The 26,842-nt window shown below is 43.8% G+C and overlaps 1 protein-coding gene across 8 annotated transcripts in view; it reads left to right on the forward strand.

Moving 5' to 3' along the window:
- LOC140211181 (voltage-dependent calcium channel subunit alpha-2/delta-2-like) overlaps positions 1-26,842 on the forward strand; it is a 1,200,890-nt gene that overhangs the window by 98,414 nt on the left and 1,075,634 nt on the right. The window lies entirely within an intron of this gene.

The following is a 26,842-nucleotide window of genomic DNA, read 5'->3' on the forward strand; positions in this document are numbered from 1 at the left end:
GCAGCTACCAATGTGCCAAATAACACAAGAAAGAAACCTTGTATTTCCAAGGCAGGCATTTTTCACAACTTCAGGGCATGATTTGCATAACTCTTTGAACAGTGCTCATTGCTATAGTGTAGGAAATAAACAGTACCTAACTCAGCAGCCACGTGGCCAAGTGGATAAGGTGTTCGTCTAGTGATCTGAAGGTCGCTAGTTCGAGCCTCAGCTGAGGCAGCGTGTTGTGTCCTTGAGCAAGGCACTTAACTACACATTGCTCTGCGACGACACCGGTCCCAAGCTGTATTGGCCCTAGTGCCCTTCCCTTGGACAACACCTGTGGCGTGGAGAGGGGAGACTTGCAGCATGGGCAACTGCCGGTCTTCTGTACAACCTTGCCCAGGCCTGTGCCCTGGAAACCTTCCAAGGTGCAAATCCATGGTCTCACGAGACTAACAGATGCCTATATATAAACTCAGCAGCCAATATTGGAGAAACAACAGCTCAGACAGCATCTTGAGTCGCCAAGCAACCAGCACATATTAAAGATATGTTGGCTGAATGCTCTTTGGAACACCCATTTCCTTTCTTGGTATATTGTGGCACATCAAGGATTTTGAGCTGGGTGGGCTGCCAGGTGCAGTAATGATTACTCCTCAAGAATATTCATGTCTTGAACTTGCGAGAAACACTTTAGTGATACAAGTCTGTCCTGCTTTTTACAAATGTACAAAGTATTGTGCATGTCAACTGTAGATTGTCTGGGTGATACAAGGGACAGGCATGCATGCTGACATATCAACACATGAATTGGTACAATTACTGGTGTGTCTGGTTATCTGACCAAGTCTGACATTGTCTTTGTAACATTAAACCCTTCCTCTACCTCAGATTATTTGTTGTCAATTCCCTAATCCATGCTTTTATCACAGAATATTGCTGGCCATTCCGCCCTGTTTTATCAGCAGGTCACTTGAACTCTGCTGCCTGGAAGTGTCTAGGTGATGGTTACTTCCCTGCCGCTTGATATACATTGCACACCAGAGCTGTAAAGCAGCTGACCAGCGGGGGTCAAAGATATACGTTTAATTTTTTAAATATGTTTATTTAGAGATACAGTCCTTTTCGGCCCAACAAACCGTCTCCACTCATTACACCCATGTTACACTCATGTGACAAGTTAACCCACTAACTCGTCTGTCTTTGGAATGCAGAAGGAAACGGGAACACCCGGACAAAACCCACACAGTCAGGGGGTGAAGCAAACAGCAGCAGGAAGCGAACCCACGCCCCTGTCCCTGGTGCTGTAATAGGGTTATGCTAATTGATCTGCTACTGTGCCCAAGAATGGAGAGAGGTTTAGGGAGGGATTTCCAGAACACAGGTTCTGTGCAGCTGAACACATGGTGACTCACAGCAGAGCGACTAACGAGACTGGAACTGGAGGAATGCAGTTATTTCTGTGATTTGTTGGGTTGCTGGATGAATACAGAAGGAAAAAGAGGCAAGGCTGGATGGTGGGCTCTCTCTGTCCTTAGCCTGCCGTGTCTGTGTTGGCCATCAAATACCTGTCTATTCTGTAGTTCTATTCTCACCCACCAGAGGAAACAATTTTGCTGCCTTTATCCTATCTGTCCCTTTTACAATTTTACATGATTCTGTAAGATCATCGCTCAATCTTCTGAATTCAGCAAGTACAGTCCCAGGTGACTCAATCTCTCCTCATAGTCTAACTCCTTCATCTCCAGGATCAGCTTAGTAGACTTCCTCTGCACCGTTTCCAAAACCAGTATATCTTTCCTCAAGTAAGGAAACCAAAACATACACAATGTTCCAGGTGTGGCCTCACCAGTACCCTGCATGGTGGCAGCATACCACCACCCCCCCACCACCACATTTACTGCTCTTAAATTCAATAATCCGTCTAGCAATGTAGGCCAATATTCCATTTGCCTTCTTGAAAATGTATGGCATTGGCAAACCAACCTTTTGTGATTCATATACCAGCACTCCCCAAGTCCTTCAGGACAACAGTAAGCTGCAATCTTTCACCAGTTAAATAATAATCTGATCTTCAGTTTTCCCTTCCAATTTGGATTACCTCACATTTGCTAATGTTGTTCTCTATCTGCCAGACCCTTGCCCACTCACTTAACCTATCTATATCTCTCTGCATCCTCTGCACAATTTGCTTTTCCACTCAATTTAATGTCATCAACAAACTTAGATACACTACACTCAACCTCTTCCTCCAAAACAATAATCAATATCGTGAACAGTTGTGGGCCTAGTAATGACCCCAGTGGCACACTGCTCACCACTGATTTCCAACCAGAGTAACACCATATATCCCAACTCTCTGCTTTCTGTTAATTAACCAATACTCTATTCATGCTAATACCTCATCCTTAACTCTATGCATCCTTATCTTATGGTCAAGTCTTTTAAGCGGCATCTTATTGAACACCTTCTGGAAATCCAAGTAAATAACGTCCATCTGTTCCCCTCTCTCCACTGCGCTAGTTATATCCTCAAAGAACTCCAGTAAGTTTGTCAAACAGGACCTGTCTTTCATGTATCCATGCCTGATGGAGCTACCTCAATCTAGAAGTCTCACCATTTCTTCCTTAATGATAGCTTCAAGTATTTTCCCAACTGTAGACGATATGCTAATTGGCCTATAGTTACCTGCCATTTACTTATATCCCTTTTTTAAGCAGCGTCTTGACGTTTGCTGGGACCTATTCAGACTCCAGAGAATTTTGATAATTTGTTCTAAGCACCTATACTATAAGTTCTGCCATTTCTTTCTTAACACTGGGGTGCATCCCATCAGGATCAGGGGATTTGTCTACCTTTATTCCCACTAATTTGCCAAGCTGTACCTCTTTAGTGATAGCGATTGTTCACCTCTCATTGCACCCATAACATCTGTTAGATATGTCCTTCACTGTGAAGAATGATGCAAAATAGTTGTTCAAAGCCTTAGCCATTGCCGTGTTGCCTGATACTAATTTCCTCTTCTCATCTTCCAATTGACCTGTGTTTACTTTAGTCACCATTTCCGCTTTATATAATTATAAAAGTTTTTACTATCTGTTTTTACATTTTGTGCTAATTTATTTTCATAATCTAACTTTCCTTTCCTTATTGCTTGCTTAGTGATTCCTTGTTGCTTTTTAAAAGTTTTCCAGTTTTCCAGTTTCCTTCTACTCTTGGTGATGTTGTATTCATGGGCTATTAGTTTTATGTTTTTATGTTTCCTTAGTTATCCAAGGCTGACTCTCCCCACCCTTACTGTTCTTTTAACTGTAATGTCTACATCTACGTGCATAAAGGGAAACCACAAAGATGGGAGAAGGAAACAAATATGTCGCAAATGTCTGTCATTCAGAGTTTAAGGGAAATTTTCCCACCTCCTCTCTCTTCTCCCACCTTGTTGCAAGGATGAGAGGTAGAGCTGCTGAGCAGACATATAACAAAAATATCGACTTGGTAAGAACAATGTGACAGATGCAGAGCTGCGGGAGGCAGGAGATGCTATGGATCACAACTACGGCGAGTGAGAACTACTTAAACTAATTAATTAGATCATCTGTCAGTCTTCCATTTCCCTGGATCATGTTGGAGTGTTGGATCCAGATCTCTGCTCGTCCGGGTGTCAGTGAGAAGGTTAACATATCTGTTGTGATGAGCCAGAGATGCCCAGCTTTCCAGCTGTTTGCAATCTGATTCCTGTAAAGGCACAGGACAGCAAATGAGTCTCCTCTTAGGAACACGGGAACAAGTTCACAGTTTGTGAATTTAGAGAAATGTTAATGCTGATGTGTGGAAGTATTTTATAAAGGATCGGGTTACGAGCAGTGGTTGTATTTTGTAAAGGATCGGGTTATGAGCAATGGAAGTATTTTATAAAGGATCGGGTTACGAGCAGTGCTTGTATTTTATGATGTTTCGGGTTATGAGCAGTGGAAGTATTTTATAAAGGATCGGGTTACGAGCAGTGGTTGGTAGCCAGGCACTAATGCCAAGACTGGGGAATAATAAACTGACAGTGTATTTAACATTACCACGTTTCTGTGTTCTCATGATTGGGGGAAACCTTCCAGGCATTTTTTGTTTTCAATGTACGTGGTGGGGATCTGGACGTCACCAACAAGGCCTGCTTTTATCACCCATGTCTGTTTGTTATTGACGTGGACAAATAGAAACAGAAGACGGGGTAATATACACCAGTCCTCATCGAGGGATCAGCAGTGGGAAGGGTGGGCAGTTTCAAGTTCCCAGGTGTTAACATCTTTAATGATCCATCCTGGACCCAACATATTGATTCAGTCATGAAAAAGGCAAGCCAGCGGCTATATTTCATTAGGAGTTTGAGGAGATTTCGTATATCATCAAAGACTCTAGAAAATTTATATAGATGTACCATAAATAGCATTTGTTCTAACTGCATCACTGTCTGGTATGAAGGTGCCAGTGAACAGTATTGGAAAAGATGGTTGCAGACTTAGCCAGCTCATGGATACCATCGACATGATCGAAAGGTGGCATCCATCATGAAGGACCTTCACCACCCAGGACATGCTCACTTCTCATTTCTATCATCAGGGAAGAGGTCCAGGGGTCTGAAGACCCCGACTCAACCTTTTAGGAACAGTTATTTCCTCTCCACCATCAGATTCCTGAATGGTCCGTGAAGACTACCTCACTAGTTTTCCTCTCTTTTTGCACGACTTATTTACATATATTTCTTATTGTAACTGGTAGTGTTCTTTTATCTATTGTATTGTGACAACGATTAACAATTCACATCAGAGTAACAACTGTTTCGTTATCCTTTACACCTATCTGGATTAAACTATCTTGAATCTTGTACTGCTGAAGCAAAGCAACAAATTGCGTGGCATATGTCAGTGATTGATACTAATTAAACTATGCAGCCAATTCAATGGCACTCAGATACAGATCAATTTTACTGATAACTGTGAAGTTCATTTTACAGTATATAGGCATCCATTAGTCACATGAGACCGTGGATCTGCGCCTTGGAAGGTTTCCAGGGTGCAGACCTGGGCGAGGTTGTATGGAAGACCGGCAGTTGCCCATGCTGCAAGTCTTCCCTCTCCATGCCACCAATGTTGTCCAAGGGAAGGACACTAGGGCTGATACAGCCTGGCACTGGTGTCGTTGCAGAGCAATGTGTGGTTTGCTCAAGGACACAACATGCTGCCTCAGCTGAGGCTTGAACTAGCTACCTTCAGATCACTAGACGAATGCCTTAACCACTTGGCTACGTGCCAACACATATTACAGTGCCATCAGTGGAGTTGTGTACAGGCCACCTAACAGTAGTAGTGAGGCTGGGGATGGTATTAAACAGGAAATTAGAAACGTGTGCAATAAAGGAACAGCAGTTATAATGGGTGACTTCAATCTACATATGGATTGGGTGAACCAAATTGGTAAGGGTGCTGAGGAAGAGGATTTCTTGGAATGTATGCGGGATGGTTTTTTGAACCAACATGTCGAGGAACCAACTAGAGAGCAGGCTATTCTAGACTGGGTATTGAGCAATGAGGAAGGGTTAATTAGCAATCTTGTCGTGAGAGGCCCCTTGAGTAAGAGTGACCATAATATGGTGGAATTCTTCATTAAGATGGAGAGTGACATAGTTAATTCAGAAACAAAGGTTCTGAACTTAAAGAAGGGTAACTTTAAAGGTATGAGACGTGAATTAGCTAAGATAGACTGACAAATGATACTTAAAGGGTTGACGGTGGATATGCAATGACAAGCATTTAAAGATTGCATGGATGGACTACAACAATTGTTCATCCCAGTTTGGCAAAAGAATAAATCAGGGAAAGTCGTGCACCCGTGGCTGACAAGGGAAATTAGGGATAGTATCAATTCCAAAGAAGAAGCATACAAATTAGCCAGAAAAAGTCACTCACCTGAGGACTGGGAGAAATTCAGAGTCCAGCAGAGGAGGACAAAGGGCTTCATTAGGAAAGGGAAAAAGGATTATGAGAGAAAACTGGCAGGGAACATAAAAACTGACTGTAAGAGTTTTTATAGATATGTGAAAAGGAAAAGATTGGTTACGACAAATGTAGGTCCCCTACAGACAGAAACAGGTGAATTGATTATGGGGAGCAAGGACATGGCAGACCAATTGAATAACTACTTTGGTTCTGTCTTCACTAAGGAGGACATGAATAATCTTCCGGAAATAGTAGGGGACCGAGGGTCCAGTGAGATGGAGGAACTGAGGGAAATACATGTTAGTAGTGAAGTGGTGTTAGGTAAATTGAAGGGATTAAAGGCTGATAAATCCCCAGGGCCAGATGGTCTGCATCCCAGATTGCTTAAGGAAGTAGCCCAAGAAATAGTGGATGCATTAGCGATAATTTTTCAAAACTCTTTAGATTCTGGACTAGTTCCTGAGGATTGGAGGGTGGCTAATGTAACCCCACTTTTTAAAAAAGGAAGGAGAGAGAAACTGGGGAATTATAGACCAGTTAGCCTAACATCGGTGGTGGGGAAACTGCTAGAGTCAGTTATCAAAGATGTGATAACAGCACATTTGGAAAGCGGTGAAATCATCGGACAAAGTCAGCATGGATTTGTGAAAGGAAAATCATGTCTGACGAATCCCATAGAATTTTTTGAGGATGTAACTAGTAGAGTGGATAGGGGAGAACCAGTGGATGTGGTATAGTTGGATTTTCAAAAGGCTTTAGACAAGGTCCCACACAGGAGATTAGTGTGCAAACTTGAAGCACAAGGTATTGGGGGTAAGGTATTGATGTGGATAGAGAATCGTTTGGCAGACAGGAAGCAAAGAATGGAAATAAACGGGACCTTTTCAGAATGGATGCAGGGTGACTTGGATAGGTTAGGTGAGTGGGCAAATTCATGGCAGATGCAATTTAATGTGGATAAATGTGAGGTTATCCACCTTGGTGGCAAAAATAGGAAAACAGATTATTATTTGAATGGTGGCCGATTAGGAAAAGGGGAGGTGCAACGAGACCTGGGTGTCATTATACACCAGTCATTGAAAGTGGGCATGCAGGTACAGCAGACGGTGAAAAAGGCGAATGGTATGCTGGCATTCATAGCAAGAGGATTCGAGTACAGGAGCAGGGAGGTACTACTGCAGTTATACAAGGCCTTGGTGAGACCACACCTGGAGTATTGTGTGCAGTTTTGGTCCCTTAATCTGAGGAAAGACATCCTTGCCATAGAGGGAGTACAAAGAACGTTCACCAGGTTGATTCCTGGGATGTCAGGACTTTCATATGATTAAAGACTGGATTGACTAGGCTTATACTGGTTGGAATTTAGAAGATTAAGGGGGGAATCTTATTGAAATGTATAAAATCCTAAAGGGATTGGACAGGCTAGATGCAGGAAGATTGACCCTGATGTTGGGGAAGTCCAGAACGAGGGGTCACAGTTTGAGGATAAAGGGGAAGCCTTTTAGGACCGAGATTAGGAAAAACTTCTTCACACAGAGAGTGGTGAATCTGTGGAATTCTCTGCCACAGGAAACAGTTGAGGCCAGTTCATTGGCTATATTTAAGAGGGAGTTAGATATGGCCCTTGTGGCTAAAGGGATCAGAGGGTATGGAGGGAAGGCTGGTACAGGGTTCTGAGTTGGATGATCAGCCATGATCATACTGAATGGCGGTGCAGGCTTGAAGGGCTGAATGGCCTACTCCTGCACCTATTTTCTATGTTTCTAATTAAAAGGATCTCGTTCATGGAATGCAGACATGTATTTTAACTGTGCCAGTCCCTTCAGTTGTTGTTACAGAGAGTTATGATTCAAGAATCAGATTTATTTATCACATGTACATTTGCTGGGGGTGTGCAAGCGTTGCTACACATTCAGATGCTGACATAGCATGCTCACCAGGCTTAGCAGAACAACACAGAACATGACAAGCACCAAAATAACAACAGCAAAACAAGCCCCATTCCACCTCCTACACACACATCCACGCATCTACATTCACAGTCCTCCAAATGCAGGACAGGCCACCTCTGGCCTCCAGCCTCCAGTGGACCTGAACTTGCAAACTTTGGGCCTTCAGCAGACGCACTGAGCTTTGCCTCAGGACTCCAGCCATCCAATCGACCTTTGATCTTCGAGTGATAATGTATCATGGAATCAGGCCCTCCTGCCCACAGTATGCATGACAACCATCAGGCACCCATCTATACTAACCCTACTTTTCTTCTTGTATTCCCATCAATTGTTCAAAACATATTTACAACCTTACTATGGGAATTGAAAAACAACAATTAATTGGTCATCCAGCCTCCTGTTAGTATGTGCAAGGAACCTGGAGCACCTGTGAAAAACCCATGTACTCAGGAAGAAGTACAAACACCACACCAACAAGGAAATGGTGCTAAATTTGGGCAGTAAGACGGCTGCTTACTCGACTCCCTGGCCCGTTTCCCCACTGATCTCCCTCCTGGTACTTATCCGTGCAAGCAGAGGAAGTGGCACTCCTGCCCCTACACCTCCTCCCTCACTACCATTCAGGGCCCTAAACTGTCCTTCCAGGTGAGGCGACACTTCAACTGTGAGACTGTTGGGGTCATATACTGTGTTCGGTGCTCCCAGTGTGGCCTCCTGTACATCGGTGAGACCTGATATAGATTGGGAGATCACTTTGCCGAGCACCTACACTCCCTCTGCCGGAACAAGTGGGATCTCCCAGTGGCCACCCATTTTAATTCCACTTCCCATTCCCATTCCGATATGTCCAACCATGGCCTCCTGCACTGTCTTGATCAGGCCACTCTTGGGTTGGTGGAACAACACGTTATATTCTGTTTGGGTAGCCTCCAACCTGATGGCATGAATATCGATTTCTCACACTTCTGGTAATGCCCCCCACTTCACCATTTTCCATCCCCTTTTCTCTCTCTCACCTTATCTCCTTGTCTGCCTATTGCCTCCCTCTGGGGCTCCTACCCCATTTTCTTTCTTCCATGGCCTTCTGACTCTTTCACCAATCAACTTCCCAGCTCTTTACTTCATCCTCCCCCTCCAGGTTTCGCTTATTACCTGGTGTTTCTCTCTCCCCTCCCTCCACCTTTCAAATCTACTCCTCAGCTTTTTATCTCCAGTCCTGCCAAAGAGTTTCGGTCCGAAACGTCAACTGTACTGTTTTCCTAAATGTGTTGCTTGGATTTCCAGCACCTGCAATTTTCTCTTGATTGTGATCAGAAATAGCCTTTTTTTGATTCACACGGATGCGATGGTTCATATGCCTCCCTTTTTCCATAAGCTTCTATGCTTCCATGACTTGGGGTGAAGCATGTGGTGAGAGAACCAAAGTGAAGCATAATCTGAATTTCACCAATCTGTCTGTAGCAGATGGATTTATCTGTAGCCATCTTGGTGGGAGTGACCACCTCAGAGTCCATATGGAGTTCTCCCCTTCAGGGTGTAGCACCAGCAGTGGGCAGAATGGGAGCTCCATCCATTCCATTCCGTTCCGTTCCAGGACAGCCATGAGGTACAATGGGGTATCAACAGTTACAAAATGTTATTGAACACATCCCTCGTTCTATCATGGCGCTCATGGCAGAAGGAGTCATCCGAAGAGTGTGGAGAATCTGCATCTGGAGAGGCTGTGGATAATCATGAGGAGCTAACCTGATGAATGTAAACTAAGACGTTAGGTTGCAGCTGGAAATAAACTTTGATTAAGCCACATTTGGACTATGGTGTGCAGCTGTGGTTGCCCCATTACAGGAAGTATGTGGAAGGTTTGGAGAGAGTGCGGAGGAGGTTCACCACAATGAATTAGAGAGTGTTAACTATGAAGAGAGGTTGGGTTAACGTTGGTGCGTCAGAGGCTGAGAAGCAACGTGATAGAAGTTTATAATATTATGAGAGGCACGGATAGAGTAAGTAGATAGACTTTTTCTGGGGTGCAAACACAAGGTTAGCTTTACGGTTCACGGAGTTGTACAAGGCAAGTATTTTTCACAATGTGGTAGGTGCCTGGAAGCGCTGCCAGAAGAGGTGGTAGAAGAGGATATGTTAGCCACTTTTAAGAGGCATTTAGACGGTACATGAACAGGGAGCTAGTAGAAGGCTATTGACCATATGTAGACAGATGGGATTAGTTTAAATTGGCATTGTGGTTGGCATAGACATGATGGGAAGAAGGACCATAAGATATAGGAGCAGAATTAGGCCATTTGGCCCATTGAATCTGCTCCGCCATTTTGTCATGCATCTTCCATTTTCCTGTCAGCCCCAATCTCTGCCTTCTCCCCATGTCCCTTCATGTCCTGAGCAATCATGAATCCATCAACCTCTGCCTTGGCCTCCACAGCTGCCTGTGGCAAAGAATTCCACAGTTTCACCACTTTCTGGTTAAAGAAATTCCTCCTCATCTCTATTCTATGACAATGACCCTCTGTTCTGGGGCTGTGTCATCTGGTCTTAGACTCTCCCACCGCAGGAAACATCCTGTGCTATACAATTCTATGTTCAGTGGGATAAGGAAAATTCCACAATCCTGCACTTAACTGGCAAGGCTAGATTGATGGTCTAAGAAATCCCCATCCTCAATATTAGTAAGTCCCTGCCCACGTGACAAAGACAAGGCTGAATTGTTTGCTGTCACCTTCAGTCAAAAATACTGAGTGGACGATCCATCTTGGCCTCCACCTGTGGTCCTTGTCTTTGAAGAACCAGTCTTTCAATTTACGTACGCTATGAAGAATTGACTGAGCAAACTGAACACAGCAAAGATTTTCTCTCCTCTAGTGCCCAAGACTTTTGCCAAGAACTGGCTGCACCTCTGCCCAAATAGTGCCATCATGACTGTTACAACACAAAATCAACCTAAGCAAGCATTTCCCAAGTGGGTCTTGTTTAGGATGGTATTTAAAGATTTCAACAGGATGTAGATGAACTGGGAAAGTGAGCCAAGGAATGGCCAATGGAATTGTACTCAGACAAGTAAGTGGTGTGGTATTTTGTTAAGCTAAACCAGCTTTCCCTGCACTGTTAATGGGGGGACCATGGAAAGTGATGTAGAACAGAGATACTGGGGGTACAAGTTCATCGTCCCCGTAAAGGCATGATGCAGGTAGAAAGGATGGTGAAGAGGTTGTCTGGCATCTTTGCTTTCATCATTCAGAGCATTAAGTACAAGAGTTGGGATGAGATGTTACAGCAGGACAGGAAGTTGGTGAGACCACTCTCGGAATGTTGTGTCTATTTCTGGTTTGAGATGTCATTAAGCTGGAAAGATTCTCATAGATCATACTTGGACCAGAGGGCTCTCCACTGGGCTCTGGAGCACCTAGACAACAACAAAACGTACTTTAGACTTTTGGTTATGGATTACAGCTTGGCATTGAACAGCATCATTCCCTCAGTGCTAATCAACAGGCTTTAAAATCTGAGCCTCCGTACCTTCCTCTACAATTTTCTCATCGGGAGACCGCTGTCAGTGCGGATCAGTGATAATATCTCCTCCTTATTGACAATCAAGCCAAGGACACCCCAAGGATCTGGGCTTAGCCACTGCTCTAATCTCTCTATAGTTATTACTGTGTGAGTAAGTACAGCTCAAATACTCTATAAATTTGCCGTTGACAGCACTGTAGTTGGCAGAGTCTTAGGTGGCAACAAGAAGGCATCCAGGAGTGAGATAGATTGAGATAGATTGGCTGGTGAGATGATAGGTAAGTGGTTGCAACAACCTTATACACAACGTCAGAAAGACCCAGGAATTAATTGTGAACTTCAGGAAGAGGAGGTTGGGACAACTCATACTAGTGCTCATTGAGGGCTTAATGGTAGAACAGCTGAACAGATTCAAGTTCCTGGGCATCAGTTCCTCAAACAACACATCGATTCAATTACGAAGAAGACATGCCAGTGGTTCTAATTCATTAGGAGTTCCAGGAGATTTAGTGTCTGTGAATTTCTATGGTGGTGCGCATTCCTACTAGTTGCATTATAGACTGGTGTAGAGTCTGCAATGCACAGGATCACAAAAGGCTGCAAAGGGTCGTAGACTCAGTTAGTTCTATCATGGGCACAACCCTCCCCATCATCGAGGGCATTTTCAAGAGGTTCCCACCTTAAAAAGGTGGCATCCATCATTAAAGACCCTTACCATCCAGGACCTTGCACTACTACCACTTCTTCAAAATTCAAAAATTCAGAGTAAACATTATCAAAGTACATAAATGTCACCATATACAACTCTGTTGTTTGTTTCCTTATGGGCATTCACAGCAAATACAAAGAAACACGATAGAATCAATCAAAAAACATACACAATAAAGATGGACAAATAACCAATAGGCAAAAGACAACAAACTGTGTAAATACAAAAAGAGAAAGAAAAGCAAAATAATAATAATAAATAATTAAGCAATAAATATCGAGAACATGAGTTGTAGAGTCCTCGAATGTGAGTCCATAGGTTATGGAACTAGTTCAGCATAGGGGTGTTTGAATTCGAGTGAAGTTATCCCCTCTGGTTCAAGAGCCTGACGGCTGAGGAGAAATAACTGGTCCTGAACTTGGTGGTGTGGGTCCTGAGGTTCCTGTACCTCCTCCCTGATGGCAACAATGAAAAGAGTGCACGACCTGGATGGTGGGGGTCCTTGATGATGGATATTCCTGTCTTGTGATAGTGCTCCTTGTAGATGTGCTTAATGACGTGGAGGGCTTTATCCTAATGGACTGGCCCACCTTTTGTGGGCTTTTCTGTTCAAGGCTGCAATGCAACCTGTCAGTATATTCTCCACCATGCTCTATAGAAGTTTGTCAAAGTTTTAGATGACATGCAGAGCTTTCACAATCTTCTAAGAAAGTAGAAGCACTGATGTGCCTTCTTTGTAATGGCACGTACATCCGGGAACCAGGACAAATCCTTTGAAATGATAACACCAAGGAATTTAAAGTTGCTGACTCTCTCCACCTCTGAATTCCTCTCTGGGTAATTGATGCTTACAAATTGACAGCAGTTGTTGTGCATTCTCTCTCTGGTCACTTGTGTTAAATGTGAGTTCTCCAAGATCATTCTGGTCCGGGGTTCATTTAAGCTTTCATCCTAATCATTGGCAATCCGGCTGAATTTCAGAAATTAATAAAGATATTGTAGCATGGCTGTCAGAGAATTTCAAGATAATCAAGCAAAATCAACATGATTTCATGAAGGAGAAAATCGTATTTGATTAATTTATTGGAATTCATTGAATAAGTAACCTGTTATCAATAAAGGGGACTGGTGGACATGTTTGATCTGGTGATGTGCATCAAAGCTTATTCGGAAAAGTAAATCCTCATGGTGTGGAAGGTAGTGCTGTTGTGAATAACATATTGGCTGGCTATCAGGAAACATAGTGAGCTGTTGGCAGCCATGGGGATTAGTTCTACAGTCTCAACCCTTTACTGTTTACACAAAGCCACTAGGTGCTTGGGTGCTAAATTTGCTGATGACACAAATATAGGTAGGAAATTAAGCTTGAACATAACAAGGCTGCAAAGAGATGAGACACATTAAATGAGCAGACGAAGATCTGGACAATTATATATTATATAGGAAAATGGGAAATTGCTTATTTTAGCAGGGAAAGGGATAAAGGAATTAATCAAAATGGTGAAGGATCATGCAGCTCTGAGATGCAGTGGGATTTGGACATCCTGGTGCATGACTTGAGAAAGATACTGCAAGTAACTCGGAAAGGTAACAGAGAGTTCCTGTTTCTTGCTGGGGGATGAATACAAAAGTATAGGGCACTGGAATACTGTATATACTATTGGTCTGTTAATTTAAAAATGTTAATGTACGTGTACCATAAATCATAGGAAGTATATCAGTTAATTAATAGCAAGAATGAACAGTTTATTGTATGAGGACAGACTAGGCTTGCATCCACAGGAAATCAGAAGAGTGAGAGCTAGCTTGATTGAAATGTATAAGATCCTGAAGTTAAAAACGCAAACAAGAGGAATTCTTCGTCAGGACTAACTGAAACTTCAGGGTCTCGGCCCGAAACGTCGACCGTACCTCTTCCTAGAGATGCTGCCTGGCCTGCTGCGTTCACCAGCAACTTTTATGTGTGTTGCTTGAAGATCCTGAAGTGTCTTGACAAGATTGAACACTCAAGTTTATTGATCACGTGTACATTGAAACACAGAGTGAAATATGTTATTTATGCTAACAACCAACACGTGATGGTTGAGGAAGCCATGTAGGATGTGGAACGATTCTTTGTCTGGCGAGACAATCCTCAAATAGGAATCACAATTTAAAAATGAGAAATCTGGAGATACAGAAAAATATTCTCTGAAGGTGGGGAGAGTTTAGAAACTGACATTGAGATCTCGAGGTCACTGAAGAAAGCAAAGCTGGTTAAATGAAAGGAAGCAAATTAGTAATGGAAGATTGTCTTTCAGCAAAGAGAGAAGTATGTAGTGGAGTTAGTGGCCACTTTATTAGGTAGAGGAATGTACCTAATAAAGTGGCCACTAGACTGTGGTCTTCTGCTGCTGTGGTCCATTCACTTCAAGGTTCGATGTGTTGTGTAAACAGAGATGCTCTTCTGCACACCACTGTTGTAACGTGTGGTTATTTGAGTTACTGTCGCCTTCTTGTCAGCTTGAACCAGTCTGGCCATTCTCCTCTGACCTCTCTCCTTAACGAGGCATTTTCCCCCATAGAACTGTTGCTTACTGGATTTTTTTTTTTTGTTTATTGCACCATTCTCTGTAAATTGTTCTGTGTGAAAATCCCAGGCGATCAGCAGTTTCTGAGATACTCAAACCACCCCATCTGGCACCAACAATCAAAATCACTTAGATCAAGTTTCTATCCCATTCTGGTGTTTGGTTTGAACAACAGCAACAACCATGTCTGCATGCTTTTTTGTATTGATTTGCTGCCACATGATTAGTTGATTAGATTTTTACATTAACGAGCAGATGTACCTAATAAAGTGGATATTATATTACCAACTTCTTGGGTACACAGAACAGAACTTTCTAATCTGCAGCTGAGGTCCAACTTGGAAGAGTGGTGAACTATGGGGAAAACATAATTCCAGGTGGTGTAGATAGCTGTTTAGGATGTGCAGACAAGTGGAAAATGAACTTTAGTTCAGAGAAAAGGAGACCGAGAGGGTCAATTCTCAGAGGGGCACTTGAACACTCAGGTCTGGGAACATGTGCATAGTGCACTGGAAGTCAGAGGGGAGGTTGAGAAAGTGGTGAAAAGTCATATGAGATCCTGGAGTTTGTAAAGGAAAACATGGAATACACAATGAACTTTTGTAAAATAACGTTGACAGGATGCAGGGCTGCGAAGTGGCAGATGGAGTTCAATCCAGAGAAGTGTGAAGATAGAATTTCAAGGCAAATACAGAGTTAATGTCAAGATTCTTATAGTGTGGAGGAACAGAGGATCTTGGGGTCCACATCCATAACTTCCTCACGTTTAAGGCATATGGTGTGTTGGCGTTCGTTAGTCAAGGGACTGAAGAAATAAAGTGGATGATCTTGAAATTCAACTAAAGGTGTATGATGTTGTGGCCATCTCTGAAACTTGGCTAAAGGATAGGCTGCCATTGGGAGCCGAAAGTCCAAGGATAAATGGTGTATTGGAAAGATAGGTTAGTAGGCAGAGGTGGTGGTGTGGCCCTGTGTATAAGAAGTAATATTAAATCATTAGAAAGGGATGACATAGGATCAGAAGGTGTAGAGTCTCTATGGGTTGAGTTAAAAAATGACAAGGATAAAAGGACACTAATGGCGGTTGTATACAGGCCTCCAAACAGCAGCCAGGATGTGGATTACAAATTACAGCAGGAAATAGAAAAGGCATGTCAGAAGGGCAATGTCATGATAATTGTTGGAGATTTTAACATGAAAGTGGATTGGGAAAACCAGGCCAGTACTGGACCTTGAGAGAGAATTTGTAGAATGTCAAAGGGATGGCTTTTTAAAACAGCTTGTTGTTGAGCCCATTAGGGGTTAGGCTATGCTGGATTGGGTGTTGTGGCGGTGATGAGAGAGTTTAAGGTTAAGGAGCCCTTAGGGAACAGTGATCACAATATGTTTGAGTTCACTTTGAAATTCGAGGAGAAACTAAATTCCAATGTGTTGGTATTTCAGTGGAATAAAGGAAGTTACAATGGCATGAGAGGGGAACTGGCCAAGGTTGACTGGAAAGAGACACTAGCAGGAAGGACAGCAGAGCAGCAATGGCTGGAGTTTCTGCAAAAAAAATGAGGGAAGTGCCAGACAGATATATTCTAAATAAAAAGAAATTTTCGAATGGAAGAAGGACAGTACTGTTGCTGACAAGTGAAGTCAGAGCCAAAGTAAAACCAAAAGAGAGGGCATACAAGAAAGCCAAAGCTAGTGGGGAGATAGAGGATTGGGAAGTTTTTAAAAACTTGCAGAAGGAAATTAAGAAGGTCATTGTGAAGGAAAAGATGAATTATGAAAGGAAGCTGGTGACTAATATCAAAGAAGATACTAAAAGCGTTTTTAAGTATATAGAGGGTGAAAGAGAGTTGAAGGTAGACATAGAACCAACAGAAAATGATGCTGTAATGAGAGATGCAGAAATGGCAGAGGAACTGAATGTGTATTTTGCATCAGTCCTCACAGTGGAAGACATCTGCTGTATACCAGACATTCAAAAGTGTCAAGGAAGGGAATTATGTGCAGTCAAAATTGTTACTGAGAAGATGCTCAGGAAGCTTAATGGTCTGAGGGTGGATAAATCTCCTGGAGCTGATGGAATGCACCCTTGGGTTCTGAAGGAAGTAGCTGGAGAGACTGCGGTCTTTCAAGAATCGATAGATTCTGGCACTGTTGGAAAATTGCAAATGTTACTCCGCTATTTAAGAAGAGTGGGAGGCAGCAGGAAGGAAACTATAGAGCTGTTAGCCTGACGTCAGTGGTTGGAAAGTTGTTGGAATTGATTGTTAGGAATGGGATTACAGAGTACCTGGAGGCACATGACAAGATAGACCAAAGCCAGCATGGTTTCCTGAAAGGAAAATCCTGCCTGACATTGGCTGATCGACAGAAAATAGAGAGCAGAAATAAAGGGATCCTTTTCTGGCTGGCTGCCGGTTACCAGTGGAATTCTGCAGGGGTTGGTGTTGGGACTGCTGCTTTTTACAATGTATGTCAATAATTTGGACTATGGGATTAATGGATTTGTAGCTAAATTTCCCGATGATACAAAGATAGGTAGAGGAGAGGGTAGTGTTGAGAAAACAGAGAGCTTAGATATCTTAAGGGAATAGATAATGAAGTGGTAAATGAAATACAATGTTGTAAAGTGTGTGGTCATGCACTTTGGTGGAAGAAATAAATGGGCAGACTATTATTTTGATGGGGAGAGAATTCAAAATGCAGAGATGCCAAGGGACTTGGGAGACTTTGTGCAAGATACCTTAACCTCCAGGTTGAGTCCACTGTGAAGAAGGTGAATGCAATGTTGGCATTCATTTCCAGAGGTATAGAATATAAGTGCAGGGATGTGATGTTGAGGCTCTATAAGGCACCCGTGAGACCACACTTGGAGTATTGTGTGCAGTTTTGGGCTGCTTATTTTAGAAAGGATATACTGACATTGGAGAGGGTTCAGAGAAGATTCATGAAAATGATTCCAGGAATGAAAGGGTTACCATTTGAGGAATGTCTGGCAGCTCTTGGGCTGTATTCCCTGGAGTTCAGGAGAACGAGGGGGGATCTCATAGAAACACTCTGAATGTTAAAAGGCCTGAACAGATTAGATATGGCAAAGATATTTCCCATGGTAGGGGAATCTAGGACAAGGAGAGTGCACGACTTCAGGATTGAAGGACGTCCATTTAGAACAGAGATGCAGAGAAATTACTTTAGTCAGGGGGTGTTAAATCTGTGGAATCTGTTGCCACGAGCGGCTGTGGAGACCAAGTCATTGAGTGCATTTAGGGCAGAGATAAATAGGTTCTTGATTAGCCAGAGCATCAAAGGGTATGGGGAGAAGGCAGGGGAGTGGGGATGACTGGAAGAATTGGATCAGCCCATGATTGAATGATAGAGCAGACTCAATGGGCTGAATGGCCTACTTCTGCTCCTTTATCTTATTGATTTCAAACATTGGGGGTAATGTTGCAGCTGTATAAAACCCAAGGAAGAACACACTTGGAATATTCTGTTCAGTTCTGATTATGTTGTTATGTGGAAGCTTCAGAGAGAATGCAAAAGGGATTTACCAGGATGATGTCTGCACTAGAAAGCTCGTCTAATGATGATAGGTTGAGTGAACTCGCGTTTTCTCTTTGGAGAGGAGAAGGATGAGAATTGACTTGACAGAGGTATTTATGATGATAAAAATACATAAATTGTGTAGATAGCCAGAGAATTTTTCCAGGGTGGGAATGGGTAATATGAAGGAGCATAATTTAAAGATGATTGGAGGAAAGTATAGCTAAGTATTTTACACAGAGTGGTGAGTGATTGGAATGCTCTGCCAGGGGTGGTGGTAGAGGCAGGTACATTCGGTGCATTTAAGAAACTCCTAGATGATAGAGAAATGGAGGGCCATGGGGGAGGGAAGGATTACAGTGATCTTAGAGTACATAGGCTGTAAGGTTGGCACAACTTCATGGGTTATAAGGTCTGTGCTGTGCTGTAGTGTTCAATGTTCTGTAACACTGGTTCAGTATCTACTAAAATATTACCCATTCTGATCTCCATACCTTCGGAATGATGGGAAGGGTTTGGAAAGAGTGCAGAAGAAATTTTTAATTTTTAAAGGCTGTCGATTTTTAAAAGCTTTCCATTCCTCTAACTTCCCAGGAATTTTTGGTTGATTGAGTCAGAATCAGAATCAGTTTTAATATCACTGGCATTTGTTATGAAATTCGTTAACTGAAATTCGCAGCAGTACAATGAAATCCATGATAAATAAATATGGAGGAAAAAACTGAATTGCACTAATTAGTGCAAAAAAAACAGAAATCAAAAAGTAGTGAAGTAGTGTTTATGGGTTCAATGTCCATTTAGAAATTGGATGGCAGAGAGGAAAAGCTGTTCCTGAGTTGCTGAGTGTGTGCCTTTAGGCTTCTCTACCTTTTTCCTGATGGGTCACAATGAAAAAAGGGCATGTCCTGGGGGTCCTTAATGGTGGACACCACCTTTCTAAGGCATCGCTCCTTGAAGCTATCTTGGATACTATGGAGGTTAGTATCCATGACGGAGCTGACTAATTTTTCATAAGTTTCTGTAATTTACTTTGAAATTTACTTTTTCAGAAGCCCTCTGCCCCCCACCTCCCATATCAGATGATGATGCAGCCAGTCAGAATGTTCTCCACAGTATATTTGTAGATATTTTCAAGTGTTTTAGTTGACAAACCCAGTCTCCTCAAACTCCTGATGAAATACAGCTGCTGTCTTGCCTTCTTTATAGCCTCATCAATATTCTGCATCCAGCTTAGTTCTTCGGAACTTGAAATTGCTCACTCCCTCCACTTCTGATCCCTCCATGAGGAGTAGTTTGTATTCACTCATCTTGCCCTTTCTGAAGTCCAGAATTAGCTCTTTGGTCTTGCTGATGTTGAGTGCAAATTTGGTGTTGCGGCGCCACTCAGCTAACTGGTATATCTCGCTCCTGTACACCCTTTCATCACCATCTGAAATTCTGCCGCCTCTTATTACGTGCCCTTTCTTTGGCTTTTATGTTGGCTTTGACTTCTCTTGTCAGTTACTGTTGCATCATCCTATATTTCAAATACTTCTCCTTTGGGATGTATCTATTCCGTGCCTTTTAAATTGTTCCCAGAAACTCCAGCCATTACTACTTTGCCATCATCCCCGCTAGTGCTCCCTGCCAATCAATTTTGGCCAGCTCTCGTGGCCAGCAATCAATTTTGGCTCTCTCATGCCTCTGTAATTCTCTTTGCTCGACTGAAATATACATCCGACTTTAGCTTCTCCTTTACAAAATGCAGGGTGAATTTTATCATATTATGATCTCTGGACCCTAAGCGTTCCTTTACCTTAAGCTTTCTAATTAATTCATTGCATAACACCCAATCCAGAATAGTAGATCTCCTTGTGGACTCAACTGCAAGCTGCTCTGAAAAACCACCTCATAGGCATTCTACAAATTCCCCCTCTTGGGATCCAGCACCAAACTGATTTTCCTAATCTACCTGCATATGGAAACCCCCCATGTCTATAATTAATGTTGCATGTTTGACAAGCCTTTACTAACTCCTGTTGTGATTTGTAGATCACATCTTTGCTACAGTTCAGAGGTCTGAATATGACTCCCATTAGGGTCATTTTACTCTTGCAATTTCTTAGGACTACCCTCAGTGATTCTGATCCTATGTCACCTCTTTCTAAGGATTTGATTTCATTTTTTACCACTGGACCCACTCTACCCCCTCTGCCTACCTGCCTGTCCTTTCAATACTGTGAGTATCCTTGGATGTTAAGCTCCCAGCTTCTTTCAGCCTCGATTCAGTGATGGCCACAACATCATACGTGCCAATCTGTAACTGTGCTACAAGTTCACCTACCATATTCCATGGACTGTGTGCGTTCAAATGTAACACCTTCAGTCCAATATTCATCATCCTTCTTGATTTTGTCCCCCTCTTACATTGCAACTCATCCCATTGACCACAATTTTGTCCTATCATTTGCCTCTTCCCGCTGGCGTTTTCTGTGTAAACCAGCCACCCCATCCTCAGCCCCATCACTCTGGTTCCCACCCCCCTGCCAAATTAGTTTAAACCCTCCCGAGCAGCTCTCGCAAGCCTGCCTGCAAGAAAAGGTTCAATCATGAAGTGTCTGAGCTTGGGTATTAGGGGACTATTTGGATGGCAATGTCGCTGTGTGCTGGGGTATGGTTCCTCCACAACGTGTTTATCTTTGCATGTTGAGCAAAGGTTCTCTGGTCAATACCAGGCAGTGCATGAAACATCTCTCTTTGCCTGCGTGGTGTTTAAATCAGACTCAGTATGTTGATATGCTTGTACAGTGGTTTGATCACATGATGAACATCACTATACATTAGCTAATGCTTCATTTCACAGAGTCCAATACGCCGTGATGGATGAAAGGTTCGATCACTGTTCTACTGTTTTAGTGTGATGAACAGTACTTCATTCAGACTATGTCCACCTCAGTACGTGGGCATACGTTGTGACAGAATGTGACTGTCACTATGAGATGTGTTAGAATTTGATCAGACTGCCTGTGTCTCTGTGTTAGCAGCGGTTCAGTCAGGCAGTCTCTATGTTCAGTCAGATTCTATCTCACTATGGTTTGCAAATAGAAGTCTCTGTCTTGTGTATTTGGGACAATTCTGTCAATGCATTTTTGTCGCTGTGTCTCAAGCACTGCTTGGATCAGACAGTGTCCTTCGCTGTGACTTGGGGTTTGGATTAAACAGGCCATGTTCATTTCTGAAGGAACTCAGCAGGTCGGGCAGCATCCGTGGAAATGATCAGTCAATGTTTCTGGCCGGAACCCTTCGTCAGGACTGAAGAGGGAAGGGGCAGAGGTCCTATAAAGAAGGTGGGGGGAGGGTGGGAAGGAGAAGGCTGGTAGGTGCCAGGTGAAAAACCAGTAAGGGGAAAGATAAAGGGGTAGGGGAGGGGAAGCAGGGCGGGGATAGGCAGGAAGGGTGAAGAAGGAATAGGGGAAAGCACAATGGATCCAACACATTATCCTCCAAATTCCGCCACCTTCAACAGGACCCCACCACTAAGCACATCTTTCCCTCTCCACCCCTCTCCGCTTTCCACAGGGATAGTTCCCTCCACGACTCCCTGGTCCACACGTCCTTCCCCACGGATCTCCCGCCTGGCACTTATCCCTGTAAGCGCAAGTGCTACACCTGTCCCTACACTTCCTCTCTTGCCACCATTCAGGGCCCCAAACAGTCCTTCCAGGTGAGGCAACACTTCACTTGTGAGTCTGTTGGGGTCATCTATTGCATCCGGTGCTCCCGGTGTGGCCTCCTCTACATTGGTGAAACCCGACGCAGATTGGAGGACCGCTTCGTCGAGCACCTCCGCTCCGTCCGCCACAACAGACAGGATCTCCCGGTTGCCACCCACTTCAACTCTGCTTCCCATTCACATTTGGATATGTCCATACATGGCCTTCTCTACTGCCATGATGAGGCTAAACTCAGGTTGGAGGAGCAATACCTCATATACCATCTGGGTAGTCTCCAGCCCCTTGGTATGAACATTGAAATCGCCAAATTCCAGTAATTCCCTCCCCCTCCCTTCCCTCATCCCAATTTCACTCTGTCCCTTCCCCCGCTGCCTATCACCTCCCTCATGGTTCCACCTCCTTCTACTACCCATTGTGCTTTCCCCTATTCCTTCTTCACCTTTCCTGCCTATTACCTCCCTGCTTCCCCTCCCCCGCCCCTTTATCTTTCCCCTTGCTGGTTTTTCACCTGGTACCTACCAGCCTTCCCCTTCCCACCCTCCCCCCACCTTCTTTATACGGCCTCTGCCCCCTCCTCCTTCAGTCCTGACGAAGGGCCTCGGCCTGAAACGTTGATTGTTCATTTTCACGGATGCTGCCCAACCTGCTGAGTTCCTCCAGCGTGTTGTGAGTGTTGCTTTGACCCCAGCATCTGCAGAGTATTTTGTGTTTACATGTTCATTTCTGTGTGCTTATAACTGTTGGTGTTATGCAGGTTGGTATCCTCATATCTCAATTCTATTATATCCCCCTTGGTTCAGTCCCTACCTACATCCGCAAAACTTCTCATGCCCTCGATCTTCTCAGTAACTTTCAATTTTTTGGCCACGAGCATCTCATCTTCAACATGGATGTTTGGTCCCTCTACACTTCTATCCTCCATCAGGAAGGCCACAAAACCCACTGCTTCTTTCTTGACAGAAGCACCAACCAACCACCCTCCTCCATCTGGCAGAACCGGTCCTCTCCCTGAACAATTCTTCCTTTGGCTCCTCCCACTTTCTTCAAACCCATGGGGCAGCCATGAGCTCTTGCTTGGGCTCAAGCTATGCCTGACTCTTCAATGGCTATGTAGAAAGGTCTATGTTTGAAGCCTTCCCCAGTTGTACTTTTCCTCTGCTACATTTATGACTTTATTGGCACTGCTTTATGCACCCACGCTGAGCTCATCACTTTCATTAATTTTGCATGCAAATTCCACCCTGCCCTTAAACTCACTTGGCCACCTCTGGCATGCCTCTCTCCTTTCATGATCTCTCTGTCTCCATCTCTGGAGACAAATTGTCAACCAACATCTCTTATAAACCCACTATTTCCCATAGTTCTCTCGACTATCCCTCTTCCCACCCTATATCCTGTAAAAGTGATATTCACTTTTCTCAGTTTCTTTGCCTCCGCCGCATCTGTTCTCAGCGTGTGGTTTTCCATTCCAGGACATCAGAGATGCCCTCTTTAAAGAATGGGGTTATCTCCCTCTATTATTGATGCTGCCCTCACCCGTATCTCCTCCATTTTCCATACATGTGCCCTCACCTCATTGTAATAATGATAGAGTGCCTCTTGCCCTTATCTACCACCCCATCAGCCTCCATGTCCAATACATTATACTCTGCAATTTCTGCCATATCCAAAGGGATCCTACTATTAAACACACCTTTACCCTCCACGATTCCCCACGCCTTCCACACGGATTGCTCCCTCCACGATTCCCTTGTCCATTTGCCCCTTCTCAATAATCTCCCTCCTGGCACAAGTGGCCAAAGTGTTACACCTGCCCATTCACCTCGTCCCTCAGCTGCATTCCGGGCCCCAAGCACTCCAAGCAAGGCAACACTTCACCCGCGAATCTGCTGGGGTTGCCTATTGTGTCTGGTGCTCCTGATGCTCCCGACCCATCATAAATTGGGAGACTGCGTCGTTGAGCATCTCCACATCATCCACCACAAGTGGGACTTCCCAGTGGCCAAACATTTTAATTCCCATTCCCTTTCGAACATGTTGATCCATCAGGGTGGAGCAGGAAACCCTTATATTCTGTCTGGATACCCTCCAACCTGATGGTATGGATATTGATTTCTCCTTCTGGTGAACAAAACTCCCCCATTTCCTTCCTTTGTTTCCCACTCTGACTTTTTACTTCTTCTCACCTGCCTAGCTTCCCCTTAGGTCCCCTCCTCCTTCCCTTTCTTCTATTGTACTACCAGATTCTTTCTTCTCCAGCCTTTAACCTTTCCCACCCACCTGGCTTCACCTATCAACTTCTAGCTATCCTCCTTCCACTCTCCCCACCTTTTAATTCAGGCATCTCCCTCTCAGTCCTGAAGAAGGGTCTCGGCCCAAGACCTCGGCTGATTTTTCTTTTCCATTGACCTGCTGAGCTCCAACATATGCAGACTTTGTCATGTTAGTGTTGTACTGGTTGGTATGATGCCTGTCGATAGATATTATGTTGGCTTAATTAGTCTATCAGGCAAGATCTTTTGCTGGATTATCTGCGTATTATCCTGAGTATCCGGTACATTTTCTGTTTTTATTTTATATATTGAGCATCTGCAGCTATTTGCTTTTTCTGTACCTGTAGGTGGGTCTTTTAACATGGTTTATATATTGTATATTTCTATATTGGCAATGAATTTTTGGAACCAAGTCTTTGTCTAACACACTGTCTGGCACTGTGTGTGGGGGCAGTAGATTGATGGGCCACGTGAGGGGGGTAGTTTATACTGGGATTTGATTCAGTTAGACTGTCTCATCGTGTTGTGAACCGTACTTCCCTCTGTAAGTAGCTTGGTGTGATCTTCTCCCAGGAGTATTGGTTAGATCCGACTGACTATATTCACATTATGACGAATGGAGATCATACCTTTCAGTTGCCTTGTGTGAGGTCGGAGTACCTCACACAAGGCAACTAGTTCAATGGAAATAGTTCAATGGAACTACCTTCACCAGAAGGGCTCGAGCACATTGAGGTGGGCTGATAGGTAATGGTCATGCCAGGAAAAGGGCAGTGGCTGTTGACATGAAATTCTAACCACCAACCTTGGACATTATCATTGTTGAGACAACGTCAACACGATGAGAAACTCAGCTGGGCTAGCTGCATGAATACTGTGCCTGCATGAACATGTTAGAGGCATGGTATCCTGTGGCAAGTATCTCACCTCTTCCCATCCACAATCGATATGATACAAGTTGACAGTGTGATAGAAAAGTGAATGACTGCAGTAGCAACAACTCTCAAGAATATCAGGACCATGCTGAACAACGTACCATCTTGAATAGGTGCCTATTCATCAATCTAAGCAGGCATTCCTTTTGCCATCATTTAGACACAGTCTGATCAGCCAATATCCAACACACAGAGACAGTCTGACCAACCAATATCCTACGCACAGAGACAGTCTGATCAACCAATATCCAACACACGGAGACAGTCTGATCAGCCAATATCCAACACACAGAGACAGTCTGATCAACCAATATCCAACACACAGAGACAGTCTGATCAACCAATATCCAACACACGGAGACAGTCTGATCAGCCAATATCCAACACACGGAGACAGTCTGATCAGCCAATATCCAACACACGGAGACAGTCTGATCAGCCAATATCCAACACACAGACAGTCTGATCAACCAATATCCAACACACAGAAACAGTCTGATCAACCAGTATCCAACACACAGAGACAGTCTGATCAACCAATATCCAACACACAGAAACAGTCTGATCAACCAATATCCAACACACAGAAACAGTCTGATCAACCAATATCCAACACACAGGGACAGTCTGATCAGCCAATATCCAACACACAGAGACAGTCTGATCAACCAAAATCCAACGCACAGAGACAGTCTGATCAACCAATATCCAACACACGGAGACAGTCTGATCAGCCAATATCCAACACACGGAGACAGTCTGATCAACCAATATCCAACACACGGAGACAGTCTGATCAACCAATATCCAACACACAGAGACAGTCTGATCAACAGTGTCCAACACACAGCAGAGACAGTCTGATGTAACCAAACCCGAAATCAGCAACAGACAGTTTGATAGAAACTTCCCAAAGGCGCGTGGCAGATACCATCTACATAATGCACTGTAGTTACTTTCCTTACCTACTTCGACAGCACATTCCACCTGCAACCTGTACCAGTCTGAACAAGTGGTCGGTGTGTTCATAAGTAAACCTGACATCCTGTGGACAGTTTTAGGTGTCGAGCTACAGGAGAGATATGAGAGTACAAATGAGATTTAGAAGAGTACAAAAGAGGATCAGACCCTTCAGCCCAATTAAATTTCAATTACATTTCTTCCTCTGTCTGCACTGGATCCCTCTCCCTGCATTCCCTACATATTGCTGTGTTTGTCTACAGTGTCGTAAACTCCAGTGTTATTTTTGCTTTCGCCACCTCCCCACCAGCCATTCCAAACACCTACCAATTTCCGTGTAAAAAAACAACTTGTCTGATAAATCATAAACACAAGAGATTCTGCAGATGCCAGAAATCTTGAACACACACACACACACTGCTGGAGGAGCTCAGAAGGTCAGACCACATCTATGGAAGGAGATAAACTGTCGTCATTTCAGGCCGAGAGCCTTCATCAAGACTGGAAAGGAAGGGAGCAGAAGTCAGAATAAAAAGGTAGGGGGGTAGTACAAGCTGGCAGGTGATAGGTAGGGCTGGATGATGGAGAAGGTGGAGGGGTGGGAAAGGGGGCATGAAGTGAGAAGCAGAGAGGTGATAGTTGGAAGAGGTAAAGGGCTGATTGTAGAGTTGCAGCTGTTAAAGAAGGCAGCTCACATGACTT

This window comes from Mobula birostris, chromosome 16 (genome assembly GCF_030028105.1).
Source record: "Mobula birostris isolate sMobBir1 chromosome 16, sMobBir1.hap1, whole genome shotgun sequence".
Lineage (NCBI taxonomy): Eukaryota > Metazoa > Chordata > Chondrichthyes > Myliobatiformes > Myliobatidae > Mobula > Mobula birostris.